We start from the raw sequence: 8842 nt of genomic DNA on the forward strand, positions 1-8842 counted from the left end.
TTTTCTTTATACAATTATTTTAAATCTATTTAATAAAATAATATTCTCATAGAAAACCTGAAAATATGGCAAGGTTCAAAATAAAAGTAAAAATTATATAATTTCATCACCCAAATATAATTACCATTATTATTTTGGAATATCTTTGCCTTCTCCCTGCCTTTTTTTCCCTACAAAATCAGGATTGTACTCTAATAGTGTTTTGTATCTTGTCTTCTAATCTACCACATATTACAGGCATTTTCAATTTCATATTCTTCCACATCTTTTTTTTTCTTTTTTTAAAAAATACGGAACACTTCATGAATTTGCACGTCATCCTTGTGCAGGGGCCATGCTAATCTTCTCTGTATCATTCCAATTTTAGTATATGTGCTGCTGAAGTGAGCACCTTCCACAACATCTTTTACATGGCTATGTGGTTGCCCATTGTCTGATATTTTATAATGTCTTTGATCACACCTGTATTATTAGACACAACACCGTATTCAAATACACAAAATTGGACTATCCCAGAAAATCAAGGTTACGTGGATGACAGTTGTGTTTTGTTTCAGGCTTTGCTTTATCTCAGAGACATGATATATTTTCAGAGCTAAAGGAAGACATAATTTTTAAAGCCAGTTCTTCCAGGTAGACTGCACATTACTCTCCAGAAAGTCTCATCAGGGCTCATTCTGTCCTGTGTTAAATGAAAGGACTCGATAACTGAACCAAGTGACTGACTAGGTAACAAGTTTGGGAAAATAGCATCTATGATCTCATTATTTAGAAAGTCTTGGACTTCAGTGGGAAAGATGTCACATTGTGAACTCTAGCTGTTGTAAAGCCATAGGGGAATGTCAGAATAAAATTCCTGCCTCTTTTCTGCTTTAGTTGAACTTTAAGACTCAAGCAGTTGACCTGGCCAGTGGGACAGAGATCCCACTAGAACCAGCAGGGACACATGTTTGTGACCATGATTTTCACCCTTTGACAGAGAAGTAATATACATGTGATATTTTTCAGTTTTTTTCTAATAACCTGGTCATTTTTCAGTGTTGTCTAAAATCAGTTTCAAACAGATGCTTAAAAATTTAAAAAACATATATCAGAATTTCCCAAATAACTGTTTTCCTAAATATCATACAGTACCTCCTTGGTTTTGCAAGTAATTTTAAAATTGAAGTTGGATGTAAAATTGCCAGCAACTTAACATGCTAAATTCAGGGTTTCTTTGCTTATCTCTAAATATATTTCATTAAACATAAAAAATTAACAAAATATGGATAGTCATGCATCTGATGTAGGGTTTTGCTCTAGAATCTAGCTGATATGTTAATGCCTAATTCTAAATTTCTGTGATTTTATAACTTCATCAGTAAGAGTGTTTAGAAACATTACTGGGTGACATTTAAGGCTGGGGATAACAGTTTTCATTCTTCCCTAACCACATCTCAATCCTAATGAAGTGTCCCTTTTTTTATCTACTCTTAGTGAGTTGACTCTGTGTCCACACAATTGACTTTGATGATTCTTTCAAAAACGAGTAGTGGAATTTGAAGAATCTCAAGGCACTTTTTCCAGATGCAAAGTTCTGGACCCTGTGTCCTGGGCCAGTGATTCTGCTGTTGCTCTGAAAGCTTTGAGATGAAGCTTTATTTAACTGATGCTGTACCTGTATTGATTGTGAAATTTTTGGGTTTCTTCCCAGGAAATGTACTGTATGAAGTGGAAATATTTTTGTATTGCCATAAATATATCTATGTGGGAATTCTTGTGGCTTTGAAGAGTGTCCAGCGTCTGATTGCATCAGAATTTCCATAATGCTATACATAAAGTAAAGCTGACCTTGCATTTCTAATCAGAACTGAAATGAATAGAAATCCTAGTGTGTGTTTTCAACAATATTATTCAAGCTGAAGGCAAAGCCCAAATATTTTAAGGTGATAGAAAGAAATATCAGGAAATCAGAATTTGAAATGAATATTATTTTCTCCTAATTAACCTAGAAATTTTACACAGCTTTTTAGGGAAAAGAAAAGCCAGATGAATGGGGGATGTATGTTGTAGGCGTTCTTAAATATCCAATTTTTGATATATTCTATTGCCATAGGGAATAATTTAAGTATTTCTTGAACTAAAGAAACTTATCAGAGTTTGAGAACTTGCCAATTGATAATCCGAAGAGAAAATCTTAAAAGTCTCAGCTTCTGTGCTTACTAAGCTTGTAACCAAGCCACATCACACATCTGGACATCACATCCCTTTCTTTTACTTTCTATTCCCGTCTGCTAAAGTACTTTTCTAAAAGTATTCATTTTTTTTCAGCTTCAAATCAATTTAATGAGCACCTGTCATGTAGGTCTGCATTATACCTCATGTTGGCGTCATAAATGTGTGATCCCTCCTCTTGGGGGAAGCCTAACTCAGGAGTAGACTTAATTCTGACCCTTAGCTTTGAATGTAGGCTATGGTTGGTTGTTTTAGACATCACTCTCACAACTCTGAAGTTTGATTTCTTTTTTCACCAGTGTTTTAATTGCTGCTGCTTGTAATTTTGTTAATAATCATCGCCACCTGTTTTACGTTGTCCCTTCTGCCTCCTCAGCCCTCATTTCCCTCACCGGCGTTTTTCTCTTGTCTTTGTCTATATGGTAAATGTGAAAAACAATAAACCTAAGTAAGATATTTTATCAGAAAGATTAACTCTGAAAGAATTAATGTCACATTTATGTCTTAGTAAGTTGGAGCATTCTCTGAGGACATAGTAATTGAAAGTCTACATTTAAAGTCTAATTTAAATGTAGACTTTCAATTACTAAGTTTGAAAATAAGAGATACAGATGTAAATAACATCCCTAATTACTATAAAAGGAATTGTAGGTTCTTAAGAATTTGGAACTATAAAGCCCTTCTATTGAATTCCAGACTAGTAAAGTTACTATAAGAAAAAGAATGAGTTGAGAGAAAGGTTCATTTAAAAATGTTATGTATGTAACATTTGCATTTATTATTCATCAGTTTTGTGCCTCAGTTTCTTCATCTTATTGAGAGACTAGGGTGGTTGTGGGATTAAATTAGGTATAGTAAGAAAAGAAAAGCATTAATTTTGATGAAGGCTCTGACCATTTACACCCATTCTGGGCCTTCCTTGTGGTCAGCTTTCTTGTCCTTCAATAGCACATGGGGTCGGGATGTAGTCAATGGATGCTCTGCTTAAAGACCATGGCCTGCAGTGGACTCAGCACAGCCTTCCCTCTGATGAGGCTAACAATTTTGTGTTCTTGACATCAACCATAATATGCTAATACTCTGAAGATAATGATTCTTCACTCTTTTTTTTTTTTGAGTCAGAGTCTCACTGTCACCCAGGCTGGAGTGCAATGGTGTGATCTCATCTCAATGCAACCTCTGCCTCCTGAGCTCAAGTAATTCTCCTGCTTTACCCTCCCAAGTACCTGGGATTACAGGCACCACCAGCATGCCCAGCTAATTTTTTGTATTTTTAAAAGGGATGGGGTTTTGCTTTGTTGGCCAGGCTGATGTCAAATTCCTGACCTTAGGTGATCCATCTGCTTCGGCTTCCCAAAGTGCTGGGATTACAGGTATGAGCCACTGTGCCTGGCCGTTCCTAACACTTATAATATGAAAATGTTTTAAAATATAAACCATTAAAAAATTATTTCATCAACTGAGAAAACAATAGTGGAAAAAAGCTTCTAAGATTTCAGGAACATTTGACAATGAATTTATTTAAGAAACTAAGACTGGGTGCTGTGGCTCATGCCTGTAACCCCAGCCACTGGGTGGGCTGAGCGGGGAGGATTGCTTGAGGCCAGATTAAGATCAGCCTGGGCCACATAGCAAGACACTATCGCTGCAAAAATTAAAAAAATAATTATCCAGGTGTGGTGGTCTATGTCCGTAGTCCCAGCGACTCGAGGCTGAGGCAGGAGGATCTCCACAGAGTGAGATCCTGTCTCTTAAACAACAGCCAGGTGTGGTGGCTCACACCTATAATCCCAGCACTTTGGGAGGCTGAGCTGGGCAGATCCCTTGAGTCCAGGTGTTTGAGACCAGCCTGGGCAATATAGTGAGACCCCCATCTCTACAAAAATATAAAATTAGCCAGGTTTGACGCATGCCTGTAGTCTCAGCTACTTGATAAGCTGAGAGGTAGGAGGACTGCTTGACCTTGGGAGGTTGAGGCTATAGTGAGCTGAGATGACATCACTGCACTCCAGCCTTGGTGACAGAGGGAGACCCTGTCTCAAAAACCAAAACAACACCACCATAAGAAATAAGGTATGACTCAAGTTCCCCATTGCCCTCAGGTGACATTTGGCTTAACTCCATTTCCAGTGTTTATAACACTGTAACAGGCAAAGTGCTGTTTGTGTTTCTTTGAGTTTCCCACTCTAATTCCTATATTTTGCTTTATTCACACTTTTATTTTACTTTTATTTTTTGCTGTGTGAGAGGATCCCTGTGTCAAATCCAGAAGCTCAGCTTTTTAACCATTTTCCACAAACATTTTCACCATATTCAGAATTTTATGATTGTGGAAATTTTCCTGAAGCCCTGAGAGGTTCCATTGCTTCCCATACAGCTTTAGGCTGTCTTGGCTGTCTTACTGGCTCTACCCTGCTCTCTTCTACTCAGGGCCTTTCAAAGTCCATGCTCCTACTGTAATCCCTGCCATTGATTATGTGCCCCTCCCTGGAAAGTAGGGCTCCCTCCCTCCCTCTGACAGCTTTTATCATGGAGTGTGTCTCTGGGAGATTAGCCTGCCTGGATTCCCTGAGATATGCCTAACTCATGTGTACTACCATTTGACATGAACACGTGGATACTTTACTGATGAGTCACAGAATGTCAGCAGGTTAATCTGACATTCTGTGACTCATCAGGTTAATCTGACATTAATCTGCTGACATTCTGTGACTCATCAGTAAAGTATCCACGTGTTCATGTCAAATGGTAGTAGATATGAGTTAGGCATATCATTTGTATAATCCATAGACAAGGCTTGATATGTGTATGTATTTGCAGGTCTTTTTTTCGGAGATAGAGTCTTGTTCTGTTGCCAGGCTGGAGTGTAGTGGTGCGATCTTGGCTCACTGCAACCTCCACCTCCTGGGTTCAAGTGATTCTCCTACTTCAGCCTCCTGAATAGCTGGGATTACAGGCATATACCACCATGCCCAGCTAATTTTTGTATTTTTAGTAGAGAGGGGGTTCACCATGCTGGCCAGGCTGGTCTTGAACTCCTGACCTCGTGATCTGCCTGCCTCAGCCTCCCAAAGTGCTGGGATTACAGGCATGAGCCACTATTTCCGGCTTTTCCATGTCTTCTTGTAATAATTGCAGTGGCCGGTAGGCCCTAGAACCTAACCAATTCAGAATCACTCCCCGCAAAATCTACTTTCAATAAATTTTTACGGAGATATTATGAATTTATTTATCATTTCATTCTGATTTGCTCTTGTCTTAGTTAACTAAAATCTAAAGTTTACCCAAATGAGACAAAATTTGTACATATTTTTATTTACCCTAAATTTGTCCTCATTTAAACGTCAAGTGTATTTCTCCTTCGTTATATTCCAGATCTTAGTAAACAAATTTGGTTTACCTCAATATTTTATGAACATTGATCTTTTCTCCTTTTTGCTTTGGCCAAAGGAGAGTAATGCTGACTTGTCTATGTTTTAGCTTCCAGCCCTCTTAAAGCACCAATGTGGGAACATTACAGAGAGTCAATATATCTTCCTCATTCAGCTGCCCAAAAGTTAATACTATTTGTTAATGGTGTTGATATTAGACAGGGAGGCAACTGTCCATTTTCTCCTACTGGATTTTGGAAGAGAATGCTGACATGATGTGAATAGAGATTCTTTTACAAAAGATTGTTTTGCACTAAAGAAGACTTAGAGATTATAATCTCTTTTAATCAATAAGCTAAGATATTGGCTTATTGGAAAGTTTTCATTTTTGTTATACAGCTACACACTATTTGGGACCAGGAGTGTAGCACTATTTTTACTTTCCTTTGCACTGTCACTTAATTCTCTTACAAAATTGCCCTTTTTCCTTCCCCAGGAAAACATCATATATCACCCAACGACGAAGCTCTGGACCAAGGAGAGAGTTGCAGTGTTGTGTGTAGATTCAGTGTCTCCAGTGGCTTTTGAGTTTTAATTCCAACATTCAGAAAATACTTACTGAACATTCACCATGTACCTACAAATTGCTATACTTGATACCAGAAGCATAAAACAGGAATGGAAACACTCCTGGTCTTCAGGGGGCTTATGGTTTAGCGTAGAGATCAGACAAGACCAGCAAGTCAGGAAATAGCTATGATGTAAAGCAGAAAGTGGTCACTTCCCAAGAGACAGGAAGAGATGAGGAGGCTCTAAGGAAGGGAAAAGATACACCCCGCTGGAACCAGGGAAGATTTTCTGAGTGGAATCTTAGTGGCACTGTAAACACGGGCTAGTGATAGGTCAGGGAGAGAATTCGAGGCAGAGAGCAAAGCGTGGAAGTGGAAAAGTGCAGAATAGGTCTAAAAGCAAGAAATCATGTGAAGAAAAGTTGTGGAATTTCAGCCTGCAAAGACAGGTTGGGTCCGATGAAGAATGATCTTTGGGATCAGGTTGAGAAAGTTCAGTTCCACCTCTGATTCTCTCCTAACCACTTTAGTAAGTCCTATTTTTTTTTTATAGTAGCATGTGCTCTTATGGTTAACCTGTTTATGTGCCTACCACTTGCATTAATCTGGGAGTGATCTGAAGTCCTGGTTGAACATTTGTTTTTCTATCATAGGCACCTATTAGAACACCTGTCACACAGAAGGAGTTTGGTAAATGTGGTCTTAATTGAAGCTCCATTTCAAATTTTGTTTTGTTACATGAATACCATTTATTACCTGGAAAAATATATATATCTCTCATACACACATGCACACACACAAAGACCCCCACGGTTTCATGAAGAGGCAGATTTTACAAGTTAGGAGTTTTTCTCTGATAGTTACTGATTTCCCAATGAATTTGGCCAGACCCATTTTGATGTGAGTCGCAGCTTTAACAGACTGCAAAGCTGTTGTCAGCTTGGTGATTACATTTTTCACGTTTCCAATTTTGGGAGGCAATAGTGTGTAAGAGATTTAGATTCTTAATTGCTTGAGAAGAGGCAGATTACTGACAGCATTTACTGTAGCAGTTTTCAATTGAAGAAAAAAAATTTTTTTTGATAGTTCCCATTTTCTGTGGAATAAAGTCCAAATCTTTGCACGACACTCAAGACCTGCAGCAATTTTCCCAAAAGAATCCTTCGAGCTCATCTTCTGTCACTCTGTCCCTCATGTCTAGAGAATCCCTCACTCTCCTCAGGCTATGTCATAAATTTCAATCCCTCTGTCTTTGCCTGTGCTTTTCCTTCTGCTTGTATATAGAATAGGGTAACCTAGCAATAAACTCTCAAATCTCTGGAATTTAATATGGGTAAAGCTTATTTATTTTTTTCTCAGATAGTAGTCAAATGCAGTCACTTCTAGAGGGTGACCTTTCTCCACCCTCAGGGACCCAGGTTTTCGGGGACCCAGGTTTCTCCATGTTTGGATCAATCATCTTCACACCGCAACTCCCAAGATTGTCCTAGGCATCTCCAGTGTAGCCATTGGAAGAGAAAGGCACGGAAGGTCATGAGTCAAAGGCTAAAGGTACCAGGCCTGGTGCCCACATTTCACTGGTCAGAGCAGAGACACATGGCATGGCAGCTGTAAAGAAGCCTGGGAAGTGTAGTGTAGCAGTGCCCAGGAGAAAAGGAAGTGGTTTTTGGAGACTAACTAGTGTCCTCCACAGTCTTTCCTTCTGGTCACAAATGATCTGTTCTTCCTCTCTTACACAGAACACACTTGCATTTTCTGCAGGGAGGCAAACCCAAGACCCGGAGAGGCAACCCCCAAACTCATGAAGTCAGCACAGCAGCAGCCACGGCACTAAGTCCAGGGTCTGCATGTGATGTTTAGTCTTCTCCATGGTGTCTGGATGGGGCTTCTGGTGGCAACCTGTGAGTAAAAAGACAGGCTGTTCATCCCTTCCTCTCTCAATATACAATGGTGGAGCAGGGGCAGGAGGAGTATTGTAAAAATTATCTTTTATTTTTACTTTTAAGACAGGGTATTGTTCTGTAGCCCAGGCTGCAGTGTAGTGGCTCAATCATGGCTCATTGCAGCAGTTTTGACCTCCCGGCCTCAAGCCATCCTTCCACTTCAGCCTCCCTAGTTGCTGGGACTACAGGCATACACCACCATGCTGGCTAAATTTTTTTCTAATTTTTGTAGAGATGGGGTCTTACTATGTTGCCAGGCTGGTCTTGAACTCCTGGGTTCAAGTGATCCTCCCACCTCGGTCTCCCAAAATGCTGGGACTACAGATGTGAGCCACCATGCTGGGCCAAAACTATCCTTTAGAAAAGAGAAGAATGGAAGACAGTCAGTAATTACTGGTTGCTGGAACATATGGAATCCTATCAAACAGGCATTATGAAGGCAGCCTATCCTGTGAGTGGGGAAGTTCTTTGATTAGATTCTGATTCTGCTTTCTGGGATGGACTCCCTAGCCTACAGCCCTTGGTCCATCAGCTGGGAGGATCTTCATGTCCTGTCCTCCATGGCCACATCTGAAGAGGCCTTTTGGGAGTGTATTCTTGAGGGCCTTCCTGTTTATGTAAGTGTGGGTTTCTGAGGATTAATTTAATGCTCAAAATAGTAAAGGCTTTTTCGGGTTGGGATCATGTTTGTTTGGTGTACAATTTACTCAGAAACTTAGGAAGTTTCTAACCTGTTGGCTTCCAG

At 39.6% G+C, this 8842-nt stretch overlaps 1 non-coding gene across 1 annotated transcript; it reads right to left on the reverse strand.

The window, feature by feature from the left end:
* Window positions 1-284: 284 nt before the first annotated feature.
* LOC118143331 (U6 spliceosomal RNA) lies at window positions 285-391 on the reverse strand. Its single transcript, XR_004727558.1, has one exon. It is a non-coding gene; the product is annotated as a U6 spliceosomal RNA (small nuclear RNA).
* Between the last annotated feature and the right edge of the window lie 8451 nt (window positions 392-8842).

Source organism: Callithrix jacchus, chromosome 7 (genome assembly GCF_049354715.1).
Source record: "Callithrix jacchus isolate 240 chromosome 7, calJac240_pri, whole genome shotgun sequence".
Classification (NCBI taxonomy): Eukaryota; Metazoa; Chordata; class Mammalia; order Primates; family Cebidae; genus Callithrix; species Callithrix jacchus.